Source organism: Pongo pygmaeus, chromosome 22 (genome assembly GCF_028885625.2).
Source record: "Pongo pygmaeus isolate AG05252 chromosome 22, NHGRI_mPonPyg2-v2.0_pri, whole genome shotgun sequence".
Classification (NCBI taxonomy): domain Eukaryota; kingdom Metazoa; phylum Chordata; class Mammalia; order Primates; family Hominidae; genus Pongo; species Pongo pygmaeus.
Window position 1 is genome coordinate 44183026 of NC_072395.2, and position 27904 is coordinate 44210929.

At 42.7% G+C, this 27904-nt stretch overlaps 1 protein-coding gene across 10 annotated transcripts in view; it reads right to left on the minus strand.

The window, feature by feature from the left end:
• The window catches only part of TIAM1 (TIAM Rac1 associated GEF 1), a 485833-nt gene that overhangs the window by 234374 nt on the left and 223555 nt on the right, over positions 1-27904 (minus strand). For 3 of the 10 annotated variants that reach the window (XM_054468478.2, XM_054468482.2, XM_054468479.2), the window contains exon 3: positions 7358-7474. The exons of the other annotated variants lie outside the window; for them this stretch is intronic. The gene's annotated coding sequence lies outside the window, so the exon portion shown is untranslated. The remainder of the gene's footprint in view (positions 1-7357; positions 7475-27904) is intronic. 10 annotated transcript variants of the gene reach the window in all.

A 27904-nucleotide genomic window follows, 5' to 3' on the forward strand; every position in this document is an offset into this window, starting at 1 on the left:
TCCTAGCACTTTGGGAGGCAGACGTGGGCAGATCACCTGAGGTCAGGAGTTCAAGACCAGCCTGGCCAACACGGCGAAATCTCATCTCTACAAAAACACAAAAATTAGCCAGGTGTGGTGGTGAGTGCCTGTACTCCCAGCTACTTAGGAGGCTGAGGCAGGAGAATCACTTGAACCCAGGAGGCAGAGGTTGCAGTGAGCCAGGATCACGCCATTGTACTCCAACCTAGGCAACAGAGCAAGACCCTGTCTCAAAAAAAAAAAAAAAAAAAAAAGTGCATCTTTCCTAATGCCACAAAATATCATCATTTTCACTTGTCTGTGAATATTCATTGCAGCATTACTCACAATAGCCAAGAGGTGGAAACAATCTATGTGCCCATCAGCAGATGAATGAATAAACAAAATGTGGTATATCTCTGCAATGGAATATTACTCAGCCATTTAAATATTGAAATTCTGATCTGTGCTGCTACATGGATGAACCTTCAAAATATTATGTTAAGTGAAAGAAGTCAGACACAAAAGGACAAATATTGCATAATTCCACTTATATCCAAGTTTTGGACATAGATAGTGGTGATGGTTGTACAACACTGTGAATGTAATTAATGCCAATGAAGTGTGTACTTAAAAATAGTTAAAATGCCAACTTTTATGCTATATATATTTTACCACAACTTTTAAAAAAGATTCCAAAAATATCATTTTCAACTTTTTGGCTCACATATATGTAGCTTTAAAAAAAAAAAAAAAAAAAGCTGCTGGCCTGGTGCAGTGGCTCATGCCTAAAATCCCAGCACTTTGGGAAGCCAAGGTGGGCGGATCACTTGAGGTCAGGAGTTCAAGACCAGCCTGGCCAACACAATGAAACCTCATCTCTACTTAAAAATAAATAGATAAATAAATAAATAAATAAATAAATAAAAATTAGCCAGGGATGGTGACACACACCTGTAATCTCAGCTATTTGGGTGGCTGGGGCACAAGAATAGCTTGAACCCGGGAGGCGAAGGTTGCAGTGAGCTGTAATCATGCCACTGCACTGTAGCCTGGGCAAAAGAGCAAGATTCTGTCTCAAAAAAAAAAAAAAAAAAAAAAAAAAAAAAAAAAAAAGTTGCTGCTAAAAACAAAAGTAATCAAAACTTTACACACATTAACCAAGACTTCCAATAAGCCAACTCTTCCTGTCATATCACCATGATCCTCGCACGCCCAGATAAGTGATTTTCTCTGATTGTAGGAGATAAAATGACATTGCCTCACCTATCAAGGTAAATCTTTCACAATTATGAAGACAAAACAAGGCACACCTTTGCACAGTATGCTGGAGGCACAGCAGTAGGGAACAGCTGCTTCCACCAACCCATCCCAACCCCAAATTTCAAAGCATATCAAGAAACCAAAAAGGGTCAGATATGAGTCCAAAACCCTAACAGTGGGGGAAATGAATCAAACCCAAATTCTTAATTGCAAATATTAAATGGTACACATGTTAACTGACCACATTCAGGTATACCCTCAACCCGCAGTAATTTCAGGAGTTAAGACGTAAGCAGGGGTGCCAGGCAGTCTAAGTGAGAATTGTGGGTCAGCCAGGAATTCCTCTTCCAGTCACAGGCCTATCCCTTAATCTTCATAAAGCCTCAGTCCCTCATCTGTAAAATGGGAATAAGAGCATTTCCCTCATAAAGTTATATGAAGACAACTTTGATGACAATGAGTTGCTGACATTTCCTGAGCACTTTCTCTGTGAAAGCCACTAGGCTAGCGGCTGCTCATTCAATTTTATACCTGGTCCTCATGACAATTCAGCAAGGTACTACTTATTACTAGACCCATTTAACAGATGAAGAAAACTGAGGCACGGAGAGGTGAAATGAACTGCCCAAAGCCACTCAACAAGTTAAGAGGCAGGTCTAAAATTCTAACCTAGTCTCTGTGAAGCTGGGACCCCAGCTCTCTCCAACCTCACTACTGCATTTGGGCTACAATCTTGTCATTAACAACCCTGACATCCTTACATTTGATTTATTTGTTTTTATTTATTTATTTATCTTTTTTTTTTTTTTTTTTTTTTTTTTGAGACAGAGTCTCACTCTGTTGCCCAGGCTGGAGTGCACTGGAGTGATTTCAGCTCACTGCAACCTCTGCCTCCTGGGTTCAAGCGATTCTGTGTCTCAGACTCCCAAGTAGCTGGAATTACAGGTGCCCACCACCAAGCCCAGTTAATTTGTGTATTTTTAGTAGAGATGGGATTTCACCATGTTGGCCAGGCTGGTCTTGAACACCCGACGTCACACAATCTGCCCACCTCAGCCTCCCAAAGTGCTGGATTATAGGTGTGAGCCACCATGCCCGGCCTTATTATTACTAGTATTACCCTTTGATTTATCATGAATCTCAGCTTCTGGGTTCACAAAGTCAGAGGGTTGAGTGTGACTCCCAAAGCCTACACTTACTCATGGAGAACCTCATCCCCTCTTAAGGACAAATGTGGCAGGCAAGCAACATATTTTAGGGTTTGTCATGAAGCTCCTGGAAGTTAATCGTCACTCCGTCTGAGAAAGGTGAGTGAACAAGGTATCTAACGTGAGCCAGCTAAATTGCACAAGAGGCAAATAGTATGCATAATGCATGTGTGGGAGATTCCTAAATGTATTCCCGGGGCCCTTTCACAGAACCAAGGACCCCCCCTCCACACCCCCACCACACAAAGAGGCAAGTTCAAACTCTGGACTGAGATAATTAACGGCTGGTGGATATTTTACACTGACCTATTTATAATACCTCCCTGAAGTACTAATGTTGGTTCACAATCAAAAGAAATACATACTGAACAGAATCTTGCTCGCAGCTGAACCACCCAACTTCCCGGTAAAACATGACAGGTGACTCACAGGGATGACACAGTTCCTGGCACAGGCACCAAGAGTTACTACTGGTGTGGAGTAGGCTCAGCCAGCAAGTTGACAAACACTTCACCACATCACCTAAAACACAAAAGCTCAATCCTATACTCTCGGATGCCTGGTTTCTGAGAAAGGGAATTTCTCAGCATGGGACCACGACGCTGACAACCTGCCCAGCTGAGAATCCTTGCTGTGGGCTGGCGGACGCCAAGATAAGCCATCTCTGACTTTTATTTTTCTCAGCCTCAACAACTTCACACACCTTGCTTAGGCTCAGGCTTATGATTCAGACTTCTCACCCCTCCCAAAGCCCTGTACCCTGGGAGCCTTTGTTCTTTTTCTGGCCACAGATGAACTCAGCCCATTAAAGAACAGCTGTAATCCCTTACACACATAACTTTCCATTGGCAAAAATTAGTCAGGTCGGCAGGTCTGAGGTCAGCAGTCTCCTGCAGAAACACCCACCAGACACTGTTCCCCCACCACCAAAAAAAAAAAAGGTAGCGGCAAATGAACTGCCCATTACCCGTCTGGTAGACACATACACACAGATACTACTGACTCATTCCATTTCAATAACCAAAAACAATATTCTTGGCCTTTGGCATGAATATGGGTTTTTGTTTTCTTAAGGATAGTGGCCAACTTGGTCTATTTGCTCCCGTGCAAACTTGTTCTTCTTCCGCATATGAAGGTAACCTTAGACTTGAGGTCTCTGTTCAACATCACTTTCTCAATGAAGGTGTCCTCCTGGCAAGTGGCCCCACCCCACCACCTCCACCCCTCATCCCTGGCACATTTCCTTTCTTATTTCCCTGATTTATTTTTCTCTTATTTATTTATTTATTTATTTATTGAGAAAGAGTCTCGCCCTGTGGCTCAGGCTGGAGTGCAGTGGTGTGATCTTGGCTCACTGCAACTTCCACATCCCAGGTTCAAGCAATGTTCTTGCCTCAGCCTCCTGAGTAGCTGGGACTACAGGCGCGTGCCACCATACTCGGCTAATTTTTGTATTTTTAGTAGAGACAGGGTTTTGTCATGTTGGCCAGGCTGGTCTCAAACTCCTGGCCTCAAGTAATCTGCCCGCCTCGGCTTCCCAAAGTGCTGGGATTCAGCTGTGAGTCACTGCGTGCCCGGCTATTTTTCTCTCCTTTACACACATGCTGAATATTTTCTTATTTTACTCTTTTTCTTGTTTATTGTTTCTCTCCTCCACTAGAACATAAGCCCCACAAGAGCAGGCACTTTTATCCATTTTGCTCACAATTCTATTGCAAGTGCCTAGAAGAGGGCTTCACACGTGGTAGACTCTCAACAAATATTGGATGATTTGAATAACGGTTATTCATTACCCCGTGATGATAATACAAGACAAGAAGCAAGATCAAAACCACCCAGGTCTGAGGTCTCTTCTTCAACCATAGAAAAAAAGTCCTTTTAACCAATTCCTTCTGAATCCTTAACAGCAAAGGAAGAAATAAGGAACAACAGGAGAAATAGACATTTATGTCAATAATACACAAACACTTGGAGTTTTCAACTTATACATTCACTAAGGATTTTCAAGACACTGCATGCCAAATCTCTGAAATACACAGATTATTAACAAAAAGGAGTAAAGATACCAATTGCCCGTGTGCCATCATTGTCATGCATCCCCCCCGCAGCTCACACCTCCCATCTTTTCACACCACTCAATCTCATACTCTGTTAGGGTCTGAATGTTTGTGTCCCTTCAAAATTCATATGTTGAAATCCTAACCCCCAAGGTGATGGTATTCTAAGGTGGGGGCCTTTGGGAGAGGATTAGATCATGAGGGCGGAGTCCCCAGGATTGGGATTAGTGCTTTTTTAAAAAGAGGTCTCAGAGTTCATTCATCTTTTTCGCTGTGTGAGGACACAGCCACAAGGCGCTGCCCAGAGGAAGCAGCCCCTCACTAAACACTCAATCTGCTGTTGCCTAGATCTTAGACTTCTCAGCCTCCAGACTGTGAAATACATTTCTGTTGTTTATAAATTATCCAGTCTGTGGTATTCTGTTATAGCAGCACCAATGGAATAAGACACACTCCAAGAATCCCTTCATATCTTCGATGTTTCACGCTCCTCCTTAAGAAATGTAGATTCCAGCTGGGCACAGTGGCTCAGGCCTGTAATCTTAGCACTTTGGGACACCGAGACAGGAGGATGGGGCTTGAGCCCATGGGTTCGAGACCAGCGTGGGCAACATAGCAAGAGCCCATCTTTAAAAAATAAATGAATGAATAAACATTTTTAAAATTTTTAAAAAAGAAGTGTAGATTCCATCATCTATCATTAATTTCCCTCCCTCAACTCCCTGGCCCATCTTTTACTTGGTCGCATCATCAAATTATAAGCATGAAAATTTGCTGCTTTCTCCTTCTCTTTTGCAGAAATATTAAAAGAGGCATCTGTATTTGCCATGTTCCCTTATTTTTCCCATTCTCTCTTAAACCCACTCCAGTGAGTCTTCCATCCAACCACGTGCTGTTCGCAAGGGCACTAATGACCTCCCGGTTTATAAAGCCACTGTTTCTCTCTTGTCTTCATTGTACTTGACCTATTCTAGCAGCAGCATTTGACACGACTGATCACGCATTCTGCTCTGGTGTACTTTCTTCAATTGCTTCCAAGACACCATAAATTCTTCTGCCTTTCTGGCTGCCTTTGCTGGTTCCTCCTCTTCTCCCTGACCTCTTAATGTTGGAGAACCACAGGGCTTAGTCCTTGGCCCTCTTCTCTCTTTTCTTTACACTGCGGTCCTCAATGAGGGAGATATGTAGATTCACTGTCCCGATCTTAACCCAAGGAAAGACTTGCTGTCCAGCTACGGGGGCTGTGGTCAGAAGGCAGCCTCGAGCCTTCAGTTCCTGCAGGATCTGTCTCAGGGAAGAGGGCAGCATCCCAGGGTAGCCCATATCTGGTGACTGAGTGTGGTGGGGATAAAGGACTGGTCATATCAGCCTCTGCAGGACAAGGATTATGGGCAGTATTAATTTCAGAGCTTCTAGCCAGGTTGTTCTACATCACTGTTTGACTTCTCCACACAGTCCTGCTTCCTTCCTCTTTCTTTTGCAGATCATCTAAATGCCATCTTCTTGCCTGTTTCTGGAGAAATCAACCTACAACTCTTGGAGATCCCCTCCAGTCTCATGACTGTGAATACTGTCCACATGCTAACAACTCCCAATGCATGTCTCTAGCCAGTGCTTTTTCCCCTAGACTCCACAATCAAATACCGCACTGTGCACTTACACCCTCTGGGTATCTTCCAGGCGCCTTTCCCAGCTGAGCTAAGGGCAATTGAACCCTCCCAACTATTCAGACCAAAATACTTGGCGCCATACTTGCCTTCCCTTTCTTTCACATCCCACATCAAATCAGTCAGAAAATTCTGTTGCACCCACTCTCCAAATATGTGCAAATCCAAATCTCTTCTCACCCCCTCCCGCTGCTGCCACTATAATCTGAGCCACCATTCTCTTTCTACTAGATTACGACAAAGCCTCCTAACAAGTCTCCCTGTTTCTACTCTTGTCCTTCTACAATCCATCCTCATCCAGGACCATGGGGATCCTTTTAAAGTATAAATCAGATCACATCATTCCTCTGCTCAAGGGGTAAAAGCCAAACTCCCTAGAGGGACCCACAAAGCCTGTCACCCCTCTGGCCTCGTTATTACTTCTCTGTCTTCATCTCCTGCTGCTTCTCCCCTTGTTCATGCCACTGAAGCCACACTTGGCCTCCTCAATGTTCCCTGAACTTTCCAGACACACTCCCTCTTTCAGGAACATTCCAGGTAGGCTGCTAGCTAATTTCTTTACATTCTTTTAGTCTTCATTCAAATGGTACCATCTCATCACTATACCCTAATCTACCCCGCTTACCTCCCAGAACTGCCCACCCATCCAAAGCAGGTCTACTTTGCTTTTTTAAAATATCATTTCCCACTTCCAACACACTGACTCATTAAGTTAAACTTAATTAATTCATTTAAAATGAAGACATAACTCATTACAATTAATAAACAATTATTTATTTTTTAATAGTAATTCACAAAGACAAGGGTCTTTGCCTCTTTTGATCACCAAAGTATCCCAAGTACCTAGGACACTGCCTAGCACACAGTAGGACCTAAAAATAAATACATTTGTTGAGTGAACAAATAGTATTTCCTCTTCACAAGATTAGGTTGGCAGAATGAAGCATAAAGGGACAAAAATAAAACAAAGAAAGAAAGAGAAGGTAGGAGACATAGAAAATACAGTGAAAGGGCTGGGCGTAGTGGCTCACGCTTATAATCCCAGCACTTTGGGAGGCCGAGGGGGGAGGATCACGAGGTCAAGAGTTTGAGACCAGCCAACATAATGAAACCCTGTCTCTACTAAAAATACAAAAATTTAGCAGGGCATGGTGGTGGGTACCTGTAATCCTAGCTATTCGGGAGGCTGAGGCAGGAGAATTGCTTGAACCCGGGAGGCAGAGGTTGCAACAAGTCGAGATCACACCATTGCACACCACCTGGGAGACAGTCCACAACTCTGTCAAAAGAGAAAAAGAAAGAAAAAGTAAGGAAGGAAGGAAGGAAGGAAGGAAGGGAGGGAGGAAAGACAATGAAAGAATGTAATATGAAGAAAAACAGAGAACTGGACTGAAGGGATACAGGTTGGAAATTTCCCAAAATGCAAAAAAGATACCAACCCATAGATTCAAGAAGTCCTACAAACCCTGAACAGAATAAATAAAAATATATTTACACCTAGACATGTCATAGTGGAACTGGAAAGCCAAAGGCAGCGAGAAAAACCATAAAAGCAACAAGAAGGAGACTGATGAGCTATTGTACTAAGAAGCAACAATTAGGCAGAGAGCCGACTTCTCAGCAAGAACAGATGCCAGAAGATAATGAAGAAAATCACTGCCAACTGAGAATTCTATATGCAGCAGAAATAAAGATAATTTAAGATGGACAGAAGTATAATAATAATAATAATTAACAATAATGTCTTAGATGTTTAGAATAGTATGACAGAAAAAAATTTACTATATATTATAATCCAGTAGAGAATAAAAGGAGTTAATATACTTTAATGTCCTTGTATTATCTAGGAAGGCTTCAAAGTACTAATTTATATTAGACTTTGCAATCCAAGGTAGCTATGGGTAATCCTGAGGTTTTTTTTTAATAGGATAGACATTAAAAAGCCAGTAACTGATAATTCTGACTACATTCCGGGTAAAAACTTTATTTACTTAAAAAATAAACAAGACAATAAAATGCAAGCCGCACAGAGAGACAATATTTGTGACTCATGCAACCAACAAGGAGATATTATGCAGAATAATTTAAAACACACACACGCACACAACTGTACAAATCAATAAGAAAAACATCAACTACCAAATAAAAAATGACAAGTGACATTTGTCAGGCAGTTCACAAAAGAAAATATTCCAATGACCAATAAACCTATGAACAGGAGCTTGGCCATGCTGGTTTTTCAATTTACAAAATGTAAATTCAAACCAGGAAATCCACTTATTACCAGAAGAGCTAGAATTGAAATGACTAATAACACCAAGGTTTTCTGAGGGCATAATGCAAGAGGAGCTCCCTTATCCTACTAGGGAGAGTGTAATTGGGTCAGGCACTTTAGTAAAGATGAAAAATCAGCAATTTCAATTCTAGAAATACACCCCAAGAAATACACGGACATGAGTGCTGGGGAAGGTATCTCCAAAAAAAGTCCATTGTAGCACTATTCACAATAGTCAAACATTGGAACTAATCCAAATGATCATCAGCAGTAGAATGGATTATGAAGTTATAGCCTATTTATACCATAAAATTGTATAATAATTAAAGTGTACAAACTAGAGCTACACCCAAGAGAAAAGTTGAGGAAATAAAGCCAGACCCAGAATACTTAATAAAGTATGATTCCACTGATATACAGTTCAAAAACAAGCAAAATTAAACTACAGTGCTTAAGAATGTATACTCAAGCACTAAATGTGTGACAAGAAGCAAAAATATGATTCCATAAAAATCAGGCCCAGTTGTTATCTTTAGGAGGCAGGGAGAAAATTGTGACTGAGGATGGGAGGGGAGGCTTTCTTGGGAGCTGCTAATGTTGCATTTCTCGAGCTGGTGATGGCCACATTACCCAGTAGGCTGTACAGTCAATGTGCTGTGCACTGTTCTGAATGTGTGGCATGTTTCACAATTTAAGAAGAGTTAATAAAATCCACATAAACTATCTCATAGACAAATATTTCCCATTGAATAGTAACCCCTCCCCAAATAAGAAAGCCTTTTAGATTTTGGCTATAGATATAAAATCTTGTATAAATATCACTGCTTCATTAAACCACTCAAAAGCCCAATGAGTAAGACATTTAATGACAGATACGACAACTAAAGGTGATACTTAGTTCATTAAGACATGCTCCTCTTCCAACTATTAAACTAATAGCAGATGATATTATCATAGATTCCTTTGAGGAAGAAAGGATAGTAGATAGATAGACGATAGATAGATAGATAGATGATAGATAGATAGATAGATAGATAGACAGACAGCCATGTGTATACATTTGGCATGTATACATATATACATATACATGCATGTAAGTGTATATACACATACACATATATGTGCATGCAAGTATACATATATGACTGACATAAAAACATGCTCCTTGGCTGGGCACAGTGGCTCATGCTTATAGTCCCAGCTACCAGGGAGGCTAGAGAGAGGGATTGCTTGAGCTCAGGAATTCAAGGTTACAGTGAGGTATGATTGTGCCACTGTACTACAGCTTGGGTGACAGAGCTGTCGCCCTGTCCCTTTAAAAAAAAAAAAAAAGATATACTCTTTACTGTGACTTTATTTGAAAATGAAGGCAGCATAAGAGTGAGTTCAGTGCATCCACCCTCTTCCTTCACTCTCTCTCTGGTGTCACTGGACTAGATGAGTTATGGACATGACAATTCCAGCCCGAGGGCACTAGAAAGTAAGTGAGAAGGGAACAGATGACTTATCCCACACTGAGCCCAGAGATTCAAACCAGCCACCGAACGTTTGCCTTCCTCTTCATGACGAGTCATAGATCCATTACCCATTAATACAGTGACAATTATTATTCTTATTATTATTTGAGAAAAGGTCTCACTTTGTCACCCAGGCTGGAGTGCAGTGGTACAATCTTGGCTCACTGCAACATCTGGCTCCTGGGTTCAAGCGATTCTCCTGCCTCAGCCTCCTGAGCAGCTGTGATTACAGGCGCCCACTACCACACCTGGCTAATTTTTGTATTTTTACTAGAGATGGGGTTTCACCATGTTGGCCAGGCTGGTCACGAACTCTTGACCTCAAGTGATCCACCTACCTCAGCCTCCCAAAGTGCTTGTATTACAGGCATGAGCCACTGTGCTCAGCCAACAATTATTTTTAAAGCAATGCTAGTCCATCACCCCTTAGGGCAGGGAGCGCTCACTCTCATTCTTACTTACACTGTGAGGGGGTTTATCATTGTATTTTCTGATTAGGATGCCCTACAGAACAGGACATCGAGTTCTCTGATGGGTATTTTTTTTTTGCATAGGATTGGTGGAAGAGACTATTCCTTTCCCCCTTTATTTGTAACGTTTTCCTCTGTACTGCACCTCCATACTTCTTCCACCATCCTTAACCACAGGATAGGCACAGGATCCAGCTGGGATCATTGTTGAACCTCAAGCCCTGTACACAGTGATTGGTCCAGAGGTGGGTTCACAATCGATATTAGCTAATCAGAGAACTTCCTTGGGAATTTTTTTCTTTTAAAACTGCGGACATCAGCCTAAAACTGCTGGCAGCCATGCTTCTGTTTGGTTCAAGCTGGCCTGAGAAGAACTAATCTGATCCAGGGAACACAGGGATGAAAGACAGAGAGCATTTGATCGTGTTAACTTCCCTGGGTCCAGCTGTCCCCTAACCGCAGCCTTACCCTGATTGGTACACAGACAAATGTATTCCCACTTTGGCCCTAAATCAACTTAGGTTTCTGAACCTTACAACCCATTATTCTAACAGGACCGGGATTTTGTTTTTTTCTGGGTTTTTTAAATGGTTTTATTGCTGATGTTGTTTTGCAGGGGTAAGAAGCAGAGAAGATCTGCTCCTGTGATCCACAACACTCTTCCATACCACATATTTGTGCAAAAACATCTTGTTAGTCCCTAAGCTTCCTCTAATGATGTCTTTTAAAACTGCACCTTACATGTCTTCTCCTTGATTAACACCCTTGTTTATTACCTCATTCAATCCTCCTTTTCCCTTTTCCAAATGCTGAATGATCACACGATGAATGTCTTAGATTTTTCTCTCTTCTGTGAAACTGCTGATCACTCTCAAATTAAGAATTAAAAATGGAGCAGCTGCAGACGCTTTGCTAGCATCCAGATTACAATCTTAGAGTTCTTCCAGAAGAAAGCTCTCTGTTTCTGAGGAAACTCTGGTTGGTTGGGGGCAACCCAAGAAAGTACCTCTGAAACCACACAACATGCAATGAAACCACAGGAAAAAAAGGGGGAGGGGGCTCTTCCTGTGTATTTGCTGAAGCATTTTGCTTTAAGAGAGATCAGTGGTGTTCAATCTCAAGAAAGAAACACCCATGAGGAAAAGTGCAGAGCAAAACAGCCCCAGGACATCTCTACCCAACACACAGGCCTGCTGGTGTCACTTGCATTGAACTTATACATTTCTCCATTATCCTAGTAACAAAGTCTGTGATTTCAGCATTTTACAGGAAGGTAAAAACACATTCACAATAGCAGTAGCCAGTAGCTTTCTTAAGTAACTGCATGGTGAGCTTCACAGTATTCCCCCGTTCCTAAAGACAGATTAGAGGCCCCAGCACTGCACTGTTTCAGATTTCTATGGGCCACCAAAAATAAAAAGCATCCCAGGTGGAGTAAACTTGTTAACCAAAGGGCTACTTAAAAATAAAATTGCTTGTAGAGAGATCTCTTACAGCCTAATGAATGAGGCTCCATTTCTCAAACTAAGATTGTGATCAAATGAGAAACCCTCCAAAGACCTCTGCTGAATACCTCACTTACACTCAAGCCTCTGCAGAGGGAGCCAATGAATGAGCCCCCAGCAACTGAAGTGGGTGTGGGGGAGTGGAGAAGGTTATGTTTGAGAATGTGATGGTAGAATTGAGAAAACACTGAGACATCAGCCACAGATGGAGAGGAAAGAGCAGCTCTACCTATAGGAATTGTTAATAAGAGTTCTATACTCTCTATTAACAAATCTTGGAACAGCTGACACCATGATGGCCAAGGACCATGGATGGACGGATGGATGGGTGGATGGATGGATGAATGGCTGCATGGATTGATTGATGGATGGATGGATGGACGAACGGACAGACTGAGTAAAGAATGGTGGCAGTTACAACTGAGTGGGTGTGTGTTGATGGGGGAGGAAGGACAGAGGACAGGCCAACCACACCATAATTTTTGAGTAATGGCACAGTCCAGAGTGGGCAAAGTTTTTCTTTAAAGACCCAGATAAATATTTCAACCTTTTGCAAGCCATATACTCTCTATTGTGACTGTTCAGCCCTGCCCTTGTTATGTAAAAGCAACCAAAGACAGTAAGTAAATGAAAATGACTTTGTTCCAATAAAACTTTATTCATGAATGCTGAAATCTGAATTTCATATGATTTTCACATGACACCAATTCTTCTTCTTTTCCCCCCAGCCGCTTAAAAATGTAAAAGACATTTTTAGTTCAAGGATCTTACAAGAATCAGTGGAATTTGGCCCTCAGGCCAGAATTCAACGACCCCAGAGCTAGTCTCCAAACACACCAGTTACTCAGGATAGTGATCAGGAAAGAAGATCTCACCAGCAGAGTCCTGGGAAGAGATCTAACACAACGCACATTTTCTATTCTGTGTTCTGTATATACTTCTCCTTCTGTCTTTATTGCATAATTCTCCATGGACGTGCTGATGTTTCCGTCTTGCCCACTGGGATATAGGAAGCACCTGCTGGCAGGGTCTGTGTCTCACATATTTCTTTCTTTCTTTTTTTTTTTTGAGAGGGAGTCTCGCTCTGTCGCCCAGGCTGGAGTGCAGGGGCGTGATCTCGGCTCACTGCAAGCTCTGCCTCCTGGGTTCACGCCATTCTCCTGCCTCAGCCTCCCGAGTAGCTGGGACTACAGGCGCCCACCACCACGCCTGGCTAATTTTTTGTATTTTTTAGTAGAGATGGGGTTTCACACCATGTTAGCCAGGATGGTCTCGATCTCCTGACCTCGTGATCCACCTGCCTCGGCCTCCCAAAGTGCTGGGATTACAGGCGTGAGCCACTGCACCCAGCCTGTGCCTCACATATTTCTAAATCTTCAGCACTTGGCATAGTACCTGGAACATAACAGGTGCTTGAGAGATATTCCCTGAATCAAACCATATTCCCCAACAACTGCAAGATTTCACTGTCAAAGTATGACATAAGGCCAGGCACAGAGGCTCATGCCTGTAATCCCGGCACTTTGGAAGGCTGAGGCAGGCAGATCAGGAGGTCAAGAGATCGAGACCATCCTGGCCAACATGGTGAAACCCCGTCTCTACTAAAATATACAAAAATTAGCTGAGCCTATAGTCCCAGCTACTCAGGAGGCTGAGGCAGGAGAATCACTTAACCCAGGAGGTGGAGGTTGCAGTGAGCCGAGATAGCGCCACTGCACTCCAGCCTGGAGACAGAGCAAGACTCTGTCTCAAAAAAAAAAAAAAGTGTGACATGAAGGGCAATCCACCTTGATACCAGGCATCCCCTATCTGATATCACAGACATGAATACTATGCCCTTGGGATGGTTGACAGAGGTCATAGGAAGTAAACCGTACTCATTACCTTGAAGTTGGATTTCACCCTTTGCCAAAAGCAACTCTTAGTTTGTCACATTGTAAAAGGCAGGAAACCAGTTACCTTATTCTTGCCATGACCACACAGATGTTACTTAACTTATGCATGTCCCAAATGGAAAGAAACATATCCATCCATTAGCAGAGAATGAAAAACATGTCACCCTTTGGCTCCTCAGTTTGGGAATTGATGGGCAATGAACACACTCCTGGTTCCTTTTCTTTCCCATCCTTCTCTCCCTCCAGGCCATCCATCAGAAGAAAGCTCAATGTCATCTTCATGGTGAGCACTATGTAGCCATATCCTACAGGCTTTCTTTGCAATACTTACGTTTCCAAGGAAGGCAGAGACTATTAAAAAGAGGATGCTCAGGGGCTTTCTTTTTTCAGACAGAGTTTTGCTGTCACCCAGGCTGGAGTGCAGTGGCGCCATCTGGACTCACTGCAACCTCCACATCCCAGGTTCAAGTGATTCTCCTGCCTCAACCTCCCGAGTAGCTGAGAATTACAGGCATGCGCCACCATGCCTGGCTAATTTTTCTATTTTTAACGGAGATGGGGTTTTGCCATGTTGGCCAGGCTGGTCTTGAACTCTTAACCTCATGTGATCTGCCCGCCTCAGCCTACCAAAGTGCTGGGATTACAGGCGTGAGTCACCATGCCCAGCCTCTTTTTAACACTTTACTGGAAATCTTGAATAGAAGTATGCCAGGGCCAAATCTGTATACAAAGGGAATACAAAGAACCACAGGAGAATCTGTAAGGAAATGACTCATGAGTATTCATATTTGGATGGGTACCAGAAAATAGCTCCAGAAACATAATTGCAATCCCAGGCAGGAAGCCAGGCAGGCAGGTAAGCAGGCAAGAAGTAAGGAGAGAAGGAAAGAGGGAGGGAGAGAAGGAAAGAGGGAGGGAGAGAAGGAAGGAGGGAGGGAGAGAGGAAGGGAGGAAGTGAAGAAGAGAAGAAGGGCACAAACAGAGCAACTCACCTGGTTCATCCTCAACCCCCACCTGCCCCAGCAGTATCCTTCAGTTGCAAGCCCTATGAATAGCAAAGGGGACACAGAGCTTGAAGAACGCCACTATTGCCTTTCTCTAGGTAGGTCTGTCAGTAACTCTTTGCTTGATTTGCACCAAGACTTAGTTTCCCAGTCAACAGAATGGGACTAGAAGTACCCAGACCAACAGGCCAAAATAACCTCATTCTGTACATTTTTGAAATTCACTAGTTATCCATTTTAAATGGTATTTGGATTCTTTTTTTCTTTGTGAAGAAGTCTCCATAGCAACTGAACTTGAATACCTTGGTATTCAACCCAAGCTTACCTACCTAATAAGTTTGGCAAGAATGTTTTTATTCTTTTCTTACCAAAGGCCACATTTAAGAGGATCCAGAAATTCCGACAGGCCTCGTGCATTCTATCTGAGACCAAAGAGCAGACAACCAAGAGACCTGTTTATCAGCAAAAGCAGCAACATTCCGTTTCTTCACCATTTGGGTAACTCCGTCCTTTATCAATTACAGTCCTTGACAGGCTCGTTCCTACTCGTCACCTACTTGTTCTTGTGTGTTGGTATTATACTTTCCACATCCTCATGGGCCCCTAAATTATAATATTGTAACTTCAAATGACGTCTAACTTGGAATCACGTAATCAATATTACTTTACTGGGTGTTTATCTTCCCTAAACTGCTTCATGGACCACAAAAGAAGACCTAAAAAACAACATCTGATGCTCAGTTTCAATGGATCAATGAGCTGAACCCAAAAATAGCCACTCTAGAATATTCATGAGAGGCCTCTCAGTATAACTGGAAACTTCAAACCAAGTTTCACTTTCAAAGAATTCATTTTAAAACACGTTCTCTGATTTTAAACTCAGTTATTTATACGGTGTTAAAGGGACTTTAACCAACTTGATGGCGAACCTAACAAAAGATGTCCACCCATTATTTTAACTTCATCAAAGGTTTTAAGGGGACCTATTTAAGACATATTAACAACTCCCTATTTTGTTCCATAGGCCCCATTCTTAAAAGGCTCCTCAGGGCTTTAATATTCCATAATATTAAAAGGGCTTTAATATTCCATAATAATTTATTTTACACTTTCTTAATAACCTTTTCTCAAACTCCAGGTGAATCATTTCTGCAATTTGTTACTGTTTGTAGCTCAACAAATTATTCATCTGAGCTGGCTAAGCCACATGCATAACATTTTTAATTAGAGTGCCACAGTTGACTTCAAATCCAAAATATCCCAATCCAAAATTATTCTGTAGGCTTCGGATTTGCTGCCAGGAGTCTAAAAAGCTAAAAATAGCGACCAAACTTTCACATCACAAGGCAGAAAAAAGCATTTCAAGAAAGCGTACAAGCTTCAAATAGATTCGTGAACAGATCCCAAAAGGCAGGCATAGGCTGACAAGACTTCAGATTTGACCGTCTCCAGTATACTTATATTTGTAAGAGGAAAAGGACGGGAGAAAAACTCAGTAAAACAGCAGCTCATAATGATAAACTACATAGAGTAGCAGCAGGGGTGAAATATGGCAAAACTGGTAAAATACAAGCGTCTAGACTCTCTTTAGTATAAAACTAAAGATATTAAATTAGCATGTCAATTTTGAACAAATCTATAATAATGCAATCAGCAAACTTCAGAATGTAAGATACTTTACAAAGCAAAGGACTTGGACTCTTAAGTAAAGAGAAAAGAGAAGAAAGAAAGGGATGATAGGCCGGGTGCGGTGGCTCACGCCTGTAATCCCAGCACTTTGGGAGGCCGAGGAAGGCGGATCACGAGGTCGGGAGATAGAGACCATCCTGGCTAACATGGTGAAACCCCATCTCTACTAAAAATACAGAAAATTAGCCGGCCGTGGTGGTGGGAGCCTGTAGTCCCAGCTACTTGGGAGGCTGAGGCAGGAGAACGGCGTGAACCTGGCAGGCGGAGCTTGCAGTGAGCTGAGATTGTGCCACTGCACTCCAGCCTGGGCGACAGAGCGAGACTCCATCTCAAAAAAAAAAAAAAAAAAAAAAGAAAGGGATGATAATGAGGAAGGTACATGAGACTGAAGGTACACACGCATCAGTTGCAAGGTGCTTTGGTCTCAATGTCTGTGTGCCCTTCAGATTCATATGCTGAAATCCTAACCTCCAAGGCAATGGTATTAGAAGGTGAAATACTAGATGGTGGGAAGGGTAGGAGGGAAGGGAGGATAAGGAAAGGTTGCTTAACAGATACCAAATTACAGCTAAATGGCAGAAATAAGTTCTAGTGATCTATACCACTGTAGGGTGACTATAGTTAACAATAATTTATTGTACATTTTCAAAAAGCTAGAAGAAAGGATTCTGAATGTTCCCAACGTAAAAAAATAATAAATGTTTGAAATGATGGATACGGTAATTACTTTGATTTGATCATCACACATTGTATACTTGTATCAAAATATCACTCTGTGTCCCAAAAATATGTACAATTATTACATGTCAACTAAAAGTAAATACATTTAAAGGAAAAATACATTTAAAAGAAGAAGAAGGGTTAGGAGGCTGAGGCGGGTGGATCACAAGGTCAGGAGTTTGAGACCAGCCTGATCAACATGGTGAAACCCCGTCTCTACTAATACAAAAATTAGCTGGGCATGGTGGCACGCACCTGTAATCCCATCTACTCAGGAGGCTGAGGCAGGAGAATCGCTTGAACCCGGGAGGCAGAGGTTGCAATGAGCCAAGATCGCGCCACTGCACTCCAGCCTGGGGTAGGACTTTTGGGAAATAATTGGTGTCCTTATAAAGGGGGCCTAAGAGAGACCCCTTTCCCTTCCACCACATGAGGACACAGTGAAAAGACAGTAGTCTATGAACCAGGAAGCAGGCCCTCACCAGGCACTGAATCTGCCTTGGTTTTGGACTTCCAATACCCAAGAACCATGAGAAATAAATTTCTGTTGTATCTGTTACCCAGATTAGGGTGCTTTGTTATAGGAGCCGAATGGACTGAGACACAATGTATGGGTGTTATTTGGATCATGATTCAAAAAGATGAGCTGTTAAAAAATTATGAGACAGAGGTTAAGTTTGAAAACTGACCATATGCTTGATAATAATGAGATACATAGGCAATATGGCTTTTCTTTTTATTTTTTGAACCCAGACAGAGGCTGGAACAATATGGCTTTTTTATGTTCTTATCTTTAGCAGTATATACAGATGAAATGAGAGCGTATCTGTGATTCATATACAGACAATCCAGTGTGGGTATGTGGGTGTGTTTGTGTGTGTGCACGTGCATGTGTGTGTAGTGACTGCAGGCCAAAGTAGATTGGCCACAGGTTGATATTCCCCGAAGGTGGGTGTTGAGTATGTGAGAGTTTCTGTGGGGGGTTATATACTATCCTCTCAATGTGTAAGTGTTTGAAATTACCCACAATAAAAAGGTTTTGAAAAAACAATATGTACAAGACATACTGTGGTCTATACACCCAGACTATACCTCTGGGTGGCCTGAGGGTGTGTGTGGCCTGCAGACATATTTTGTTTGGACAGTGGACTGTTTAAAAAAATGTTGTTTCCTTTTTGATCCAATATTTAAAAATAAGAAGACTTCACATAAAAATTAGGATTTGCAACTAATCTTGAAAAAATAGAAAGATCTGGCAATAGTAGGCTATAGCAACAAGCCCTGGAATGCAGCCTGTGCCGCCCTCTCTCAGACCCAGCACCCACACACTTCTGGGGCCTCCCTGGTCTGTGGCCATTTGAGTTTGGCCCCCAGTGTCCCGGGCTTTTCAGAGCAGCAACTCAGTGCCAACCTCCACGGACAAACTTTCCAGAATGACTGTGTTCTTCTCTCAGCCCAGATGCCTAGAGCTTTGTTTTCTGACCAGTCATCAAAAGTTCCTGACAACAACTTCAATTCAAGCACTTGAAGAGTTTTAGTTTATATTACACAAAGCGGTGATTCAAAACATATGGGTAGTCAACAGACTGGAAAAGAAAACCCCAGAGTTTCTGAAGTTTATTTGGCTTGAGGACCTCTGGCCGGTTCTGCCGACTCTCCTTATCATTCAGGCAACAGGACTGGCTCCTGTCTTGCTCCACAGACTCCCAGAATGCAAAGGCAGGAAGGGGGCTAAGAGCTCATTTAGTACCTTCCTCCTCATTTTACGATGAGACTCAAGCCAAGGGAGGTTGAGTAATTCACCCAACCACTTTCCAAGGGGTCTCTGGAGGAAGGGATGGGAAAGAAAATCTAATGTGAGATGGAGTGCTGACAGCTCCTATACACATCCCAGAGTTACTGGATGACAATTCGTTCCTGCACGTTTTTACTCCCTGCAAAATACTTCTCCAGTATGATTATGGAACAAGAGCAACGTTTCTCTAGAAAAAGATAGATTTTCAACCTTAAAAAGAACTAAGGGTTGAACCACTTGGGTCCTGATATTCCTGTTTAACGGACCACTCTAAGAGGAATGACTGTTGATGAGGTCTCCTAGCACCTAACTGATGTTCCTCACTTGTACAATTACTTGTCATCAGGCAAGAAGACAAATAAGAGGAAGGACAGGAAAGTCCTTCTAACTCCTCAGGTTCTCTGAAGACTCTTTTAGATCCTAGACTCTTCCTAACGGCTCTCAGACTCATTCACCCCTTCAGCCCGGCTGAGTCAAAGGAAATTCTCAAGGTCATGCAGTGGCCACCATATTTGCAGAGCCCACCCTCGGTGAACTTGGGTTCTTCCCAAAGTGAACTCACCCAGTTAACAATAGACTATTCTTGAAATTTAATTAATTGAATGGCAGACAAGCCGAAAGAAGAGAAATTAAAGCAACCCTGAGGCAATATGAGTTTGCACAGTGGAGTACATGTAATACTCCCAGCTCCCCAACACGGAAGGCTCATTTTCCTCTAGTTCCACCTCATGGGCTGGCACATCCCATCAGCTTTCTCGTCACTTCTGATGGGCTTTAAGTTAGCAACTCTTTTCTCCCATTAAAAATGTAGGAAAACATCATCAGATTTTGCCATCCAAAGTCTATAGGCACCATAGCAATCACTTGGCTGGGGTTCCCCAGCTTTCTGGGCATCAAAAACTGGGCTCGAGGAGTTCCTTCTGGGCCAGTGGTCACAGGTTATATCACATTAATTAGTCTGACAAATGAACGAGTTATGACTCATAATTGCTCACCACCACTGTAAGCTGAAAAGGTTTGAACTGAGTGCCCAGTAGGAAATATGGAGGCTTTGGAGCCTTAGGGGGGCATCTGTGGCCAACCCCTGCTCAGCCAGAACCTAAGATCCACGAGGGCAGTGGGAGAGGAGCCACAGAAATCAGTCTGGCAAGAGGGGGCCGAAGTTGAAACTGAGGCAGTGGCCACAGAGGTGAAGAGAAGATGTGGACGGGAAGGGGCAGGGGAGGGTAGGGGTGGGGGCAGGGTTTGAAAAACTAGGTAGCTAGAGAGGCTATGTACCAACACGACATGAAAGATACAAAACTGGCTGGGTAGGTGGCTTACACCTGTAATCCCCCAGCACATTGGAAGGCCGAGGCAGGAGGATCACTTGAGACCAGCCTGGGCAACTCAGTGGTGTGGTGGCTCACACCTGTAATCCCAGCACTTTGGGAGGCCAAGGCAGGCAGATTTCCTAAGGTTGGGAGTTCGAGACCAGCTTGACCAACATGAAGAAACCCCATCTCTACCAAAAATACAAAATTAGCCAGGCGTGGTGGCGCATGCCTGTAATAGCAGCTACTTGGGAGGGTGAGGCAGGAGAATCACTTGAACCCGGGAAGCAGAGGTTGCGGTGAGCCGAGATTGCACCATTGCACTCCAGCCTGGGCAACAAGAGCGAAACTCTGTCTCAAAAAAAAAAAAAAAGAAAGAAAGAAAAAGAAAGAAAAGAAATTCCTTCTCTACCAAAAACAAAAACAAACACAAAAATTAGCTGGGCATGGTGGCACGTGCCTGTGGTCCCCCAACTACTCAGGAGGCTGAAGCAGGAGGATCATTTGAGCCCGGGAGGCAGAGGTTGCAGTGAGGTGAGACTGTACCACGGCACTCCAGCTTGGGATACAGGATGAGACCCTGTCATAAAACTTCCTTTCTTTTTCTCTGTGTTAGTCTGTTTTCACACTGCTGATAAAGACATATCCGAAACTGGGAACAAAGAGAGGTTTAATTGGACTTACAGTTCCACATGGCTGGGGAGGCCTCAGAATCATGGCGGGAAGCGAAAGGCACTTCTTACATGGTGGCGGCAAGAGAAAAATGAGAGAGAAGCAAAACCCATCGGATCTTGTGAGACTTATTTATAAGCCAAACCATATCATGCTCATATATCAAATATGTCTTGAGCGCCTAACATATGGCAGGTACTGTGCAAAGCACTAGGATACAAGAGACAGCATAAAAGAACAGGGAAGAAACAGAAAGAGAGGTAAGAGGGTGTCTGGAATTTTTTTCTTTCAAGGGAGTACTAGAGATGAGAGAAGAGTAATAAGCCCATTCAGAGAGATGCTGAGTTAAAGAGAAAGCTGATGAGCAGAAGAAACTAGAGAAAACTAATTCAAGAAAATGATCAAATCTAGCCATGCATCTACATAAATATACTTCCTTTTCCCCCATCGTTTAAATCAAAATTCCTCTTATCTGGTCGTTCCCTCTTCCTCTCCCCACTCCTCCCATATCCTCAAAGCTGCCATCATCTACAAGAGCTCTCTCTGGAAGCAGCAGCATCCTCTCTTCTCACTTAAGCACAGCCCCAACCAAAGTCACCAGAAGCCCCACCCCCACCACATCTGTCACTCTAAATGGCCTTTCCCCTCCTTAGTATCTCGGTAGCCCCTGAAACCACCAGCCATGTCCTTGTTGGGGAAGCCTCTCATTTAAATTCTGTACCAATTACAGAAAATTCCATGTAAGTTCCAGGCCCAACTCGCTCAGTGCTTGGTGTTGTGAAGAATGCCAACACCGAGTATGGAACCCATTCCTCCCAAATGGCACGGCTGGTGTGCAGCAGGCAGGGGGCAATCCCACAAAACAGATACTGGGTGCTGGTAAGAAGAGGATGGGAAGCAACCACTGGGCAAACGATCAAAAAATATCCACTACAGCATCCAAGTTTCCTTCCTATAGCTTTGACTATTTCTTCCCAAACTTCCCCCGGCTCCCTTTCTTTGTCCCACCTCATACACCTACATATGGGCAATATTCTGCATCTGTCCCTCCAAATGCCCATTGAAACTCTCAGCAACTTCACACATCCACTGGAATCCAGCACTCAGGACTAAAGGATCATATATCCTCCCTCCCTGACTCCTCAAATTGACCTGAATCTCAGGGTGGAAGGAGAGATGCACAGGAACAGGAGGGGCTGTGAAACCCAAGACTCCCTGGGGCAAGCTGACACTTGCTCTGGGTTCCCACCCATCACGCTGCTCCTGCAAAGAAGTTCATCCCATCAAAGTGAAGGAAAACATCAGGTTCCCAGCAGGGGGACAGATTGTTCCAAGGCAATATGGGATAAGACTTGGTTCCCAGAATTTATTTATTCAACTTCTAGGACCAAGGCGACAACCAGCCAACTGATAATTTTGGAATATATTTATAAAAGAAAAACAAATATTCGTTATTCCTCTGGGCCATTAAATTATTTTAAACAGATAATACCCTCCTTTAAAAAAAGATTAAATTTCTGTTTTCAACCACTAAAAATGAAGTTTGGCATAGGTTCAGTGATGGGGGAAGCAGAGAGAAATTTAGCAAGAAATGGCAGAGAAAAGGTGAAATTTCTGGTCTTTACATTAGACACAGTGACTCAGATTCTTTAGTTTTTGACCTTATACTAGATTCTCTGTATGTTTTTTACACACAGCAGAGAAATATGCCCACTTTTGAACTCTTAATTTTGGCTCTTTATTCTTTACTACTAAATAATATTCTAAGAAACATCCAGTATGGGGTTGGCTTTCACGAACATTTCAGATAAATAAAACATCAGAAAGTCACTGTTTAATAGAAAAATAAGTAATTTCCAATTACCACCAACATTCTAACAAACACTAACAGAGCAAAGTCATCCACATCCAGGCAAATGTGGTGTTTGGGTACAAAAATGTACACGCATTTGTGCATGAATATGTATATATCTCCATGTAGTATACACATATACATGTGTACGTTCAAGTAATAAAGACTAAAGAATGGGCAAAATACCAAAATTATCAGAATCACTTTCAGTGGTAAGTAAATAACAATTATTTTCCTCTTCTTCCACCTTTTCTGTTTTTTCAAACTTTCCACCATGATCATTCATATATAGAAAAGGAAAAATCAACAACTTTATTTTTATCACACATATGAAGATGCACTTTTTTATAAGGTATGTTCATCTTCTTATATCGAAAAAGCCAGGCACTAAATAGAAACCCATACACCCTGTGCCACCAAAAAAACCCACAAATTGGGAAGTGAAGCTGAGTTTCTCCTTTTTTACTATATGCAAACCTTTTTATTAAGAGTAGAAAAAAGGCCAGGTGCAGTGGCTCATGCCTGTAATCCCAGCACTTTCGGAGGCTGAGGCAGGAGGATCACAAGGTCAGGAGTTCGAGACCAGCCTGACCAACATGGTGAAACCACATCTCTACTAAAAATACAAAAATTAGCTGGGCGTGATGGTGGGTGCCTGTAATCCCAGCTACTCAGGAGGCTGAGGCAGGAGAATCACTGGAACCCAGGAGGCAGAGGTTGCAGTGGGCTGAGACTGTGCCATTGCACTCCGGCCTGGGTGACACAGCGAGACTCCACCTCAAAAAAAAAAAAAAAAAAAGAGTAGAAAAAAATAGAGTCTTTTGTGTCAAATTGCTATGTATATGCTTAAAGGCAAGTGTTTCATAAACGATACTGCCACATCCTACCCTTTGTTTTTTGAGATCTCTGGTTCTCTATTTCCTTAATTGTGCTTCCCCACATAGAGCTAAAATGAGTAGCATGAACGGATGTGTACACTCACACACACATGTACACATGTGCACACTCACACACCATCCCTAATATATGCATCTCAGTATCTGACCATAACACCAATCACCAAGAACATGATTCTCCCCAAACCATAGGCGCTATCTCGGGCTCCTGGGCTCACTGTCTCACACTCCACGGTATGCAGGGCACCCAGGTCTCCCTCCGCACCCTCTCCATTTCATGTTTCCACAGGAAAAGACATACAGTGTTTAAAGCAAACTCCTGATTATGCACGCTAATGAAGGCAAACATTGGCACAGATGCATGTTTGGCACGAGATTTCCCTAATTGCATTTTGCTTAGGCTACCATCAAAATTAGTTAGTGCTCCCCCAAACACACGCACAGCAGAGGGAGGAGGAGATGCCAATTGAAAGGACTTGTGGGTGATGGAGGAATGGCTAAACTGTGACATCGGCCTCAAATAAAAGAACCTCTACCACACTCAATACCTACATGCTGACTAATGTCATGTTCAACTGGTCTTAAAAGTGCAGAGGAAATCTAGAATACCTTCTGTAATATCCTGGATGAATGGTAAGTGATGGAACTCCAATCTAGAAAGCACAAAATTTTAGGCAACTCCTTGCTCTGCTTCTAAGATAGAAATTTTTACTTTATTTTATTTTATTTTATTTTATTTTATTTTTTGAATCAGAGTCTCACTCTGTCACCCGGGCTAGGGTGCAGTGGCACGATCTCAGCTCACTGCAATCTCTGCCTCCCGGGTTCAAGCGATTCTCCTGCCTTAGCCTCATGAGTAGCTGGGATAACAGGCGGACGCCACCATGCCTGGCTCATTTTTGTCTTTTTTTTTTTTTTTTTTTTTTTTTTTTTCAGTAGACACAGGGTTTTACCATGTTGGCCAAGCCGGTCTTGAACTCCTGACCTCAAGTGATCCGCCCACCTCAGCTTCCCAAAGTGCTACGATTACAGGTGTGAGCTACTACACCTGGCTGAAACATTTTTTTTTTTAGATAGATTTAAGAGATGCCTTTCTGCAACTCCCACCTGCTGGAGAAACTCAGACCAATTCTCTATCATTTCTGTATGGTAAGCCTTCAAATAACAGAAGAAAGTGGTCCTGTCTTCCCTTACTGCTTCCTCCTCCGAGTAAGCTGCTACCCTTGGCAGAGTTTCCTGTCACCATTTTGGTTCTGCTCGTCTGACTACTCAACTCACTGAAGGTCTTCCTTAAAACACTGACCATGGAGCTGGCTCTAGTCCTCAAGGGCTGGAGTGCCCTCCTGAAAATTCAGCGGGATCAGGACACTGTGCTCCCCTTAGCCCAAGAGTGGGCTCATTCATCTGCAGTGACTACATCTCGCCTCTGACAGACACTGATGCCAAGCCAAACCCTTCTGTATATGCACAACAATTTATTCTTTTTGTCTCATTGTCCTCAAACTGTACAGGACATCACATTCCTGCTTTTTAAAGGTTATCTAGCAGGTTTCTGTCTGCCATCCTGGGCTACTAAGGGTATTTAGACTTTGTACTAAAGATCCTGCAGCGGTCTTCTTGGATACCACATCTCCCACCCAGATGTGATATCCAGTTCAGAAACAGTCAGCAGCTACATTTTTGACTGTGTCCATTGAGGAATAAGAAAAAAAAGGTGGGGGGCCAGGTGCGGTGGCTCACACCTGTAATCCCAGCACTTTGGGAGGCCGAGGTGGGCAGATCACCTGAAGACGGGAGTTCAAGACCAGCCTGACCAACATGGAGAAACACTGTCTCTACCAAAAATGCAAAATTAGTCGAGCATGGTGGTACATGCCTGTAATCCCAGCTATTCAGGAGGCTGAGGCAGGAGAATCGCTTGAACCTGGGAGGTGGAGGTTGCGGTGAGCTGAGATCGCGCCATTGCACTCCAGCCTAGGCAACAAGCATGAAACTTCATCTCAAAAAAAAAAAAAAAAAAAAAAGTCATTAAAAGCTGCAGGAGAGAGAATGATATAAATAAGCAGAAACAAGATGAGCCAAAAGAGCCACAGAGCCCAGAATCCTGGGGGCCTCACCAACCAGCACAATCCCTAGAAGGGTAACATTACTGCTCATGTTGGCCAGGAGGCACCTTATGTCTTCAAAAAAAATTAACGCCAACCTCCTTTAAAAAAAATTCACATGATCTTGGCTTGATGTGTGTTATTTGCAAACAGGAGTCCTATCTAACATAGAAACTATTCTGGTAGAAAAAGTCAGTGTCCTACATAAATTGCCTTGCCAATTACTATTAAGGTATTAGGCAGTCTGTCCTGCCAGTGTGATTCACTAATTAACTTTCTTTGGTACGTTCCAGCCTGCTTCAAATCTGCAAGGATCCCTGCTCTCCGAAGGGCATTTTATTATCTTAACCCTCAAGGCTTTTAACCATTTTATTCTCATTTCTGCTTGGCTTCCCTGGTTCCCTGAAGACAATCTTTTTCCCACTCATCCTTGCTGCCATACAATTTGGCCAACAGAGTTGGCCTTCGGTATCCGTAGGTTCTGCATCCCTGGGTTCCACCAACTGCAGATCCAAAATATTTTAAAAAAGAAAAAAATAGATGGTTGCAGTCTGTACTGCATATGTACAGGCTTGTTTTGCTTGTCACTATTCCCTAAATAATACAGTATAACAACAATTTACATAGCATTTACATTGCATTAGGTATTATAAGTAATCTAGAGATTGCTTATAATATACTGGAGAATGTGCATAGGTTTTGCGCAAATATTAAACTATTTCATTTGTTTTATTTTGTTTTTTCAATTGAGATGGATTTTGTTTTTTCAATTTAATTTGTTTTATTTTGTTTTTTCAATTTTTTGCTCTGTCGCCCAGTTGACAATGCAATGGCGCAAACTCGGCTCACTGCAACCTCCATTGCCCGGGTTCAAGCGATTCTCCTGCCTCAGCCTCCCAAGTAGCTGAGATTACAGGCACCCGCCACCACACCCGGCTAATTTTTGTATTTTTAGTAAAGACAAGGCTTCACCATGTTGGCTAGGCTGGTCTTGAACTCCTGACCTCAGGTGATCTGCCCACCTCAGCCTCCCAAAGTGCTGATATTACAGGCATGAGCCACCTCGCCTGGCCTACACTATTTTATATAAGGAACTTGAGCAGCCATGGATTTTAGTATCTGTGGGGGAGCAGAGGTCTGGATCCAATTCCCCACTAATACCAAGGGATGACTATACGGTGACATTAATGAAATAACATCAATGAATAATTTCTGCTTCCAAAAACACTCCACTGTGCCCTAGCCAAAGAATCACCCAAGGTTGGACTTTAGACAACTTATAAGTAACTCTAGACTCCAAATGGATAATAGAAGACCCTGTCCTTAAGAAAAAAAAAATGTGAAAACGTATGTCCACACAAAAGCTTGTACACAAATGTTTCGTAGCAGCATTAGCTGTTATAGCCAAAAAGAAAAATAACCCAAATGTCCATAAATTAATGAGTGCATAAATAAAATATCGTACAGCCATACAATAGAGTATCACTCAGCAATAAAAAGAAATGAAGTACTGAGACACAATACAACAAAGATCAACCTCAAAAACATGCCAAGTGAAAGAAGCCAGTCAAAAAAGACTCCATACTGCATAATTCCTTTTATATAAAATGTCCAGAACAGGAAATCTATGGAGACAAATTAAATGGTTGGGGTTGGGGATTGGGTGGGAAGAGCTGGAGGGAAATACGGATGGCTGGTAATGGGTACAGAGTTTCTTCTGTCCTAAGAACAATTTTGAGGATGGTGGCAAAACTTTATAAATTTACGAAAATTATGGAACTGGCTGGGTATGGTGGTTCATGCCTGTAATTCCAGCACTTTTGGGAGGCTAAAGCAGGCGGATCATTTGACTCAGGAGTTCAAAATCAGCCTGACCAACATGGTGAAACCCTGCCTCTACTAAAAATACAAAAAATTGGCCACGCATGGTGGTGCACACCTGTAATCTCAGCTACTCGGGAGGCTGGGCATGAGAATCGCTTGAACCTGAGAGGTGGAGGT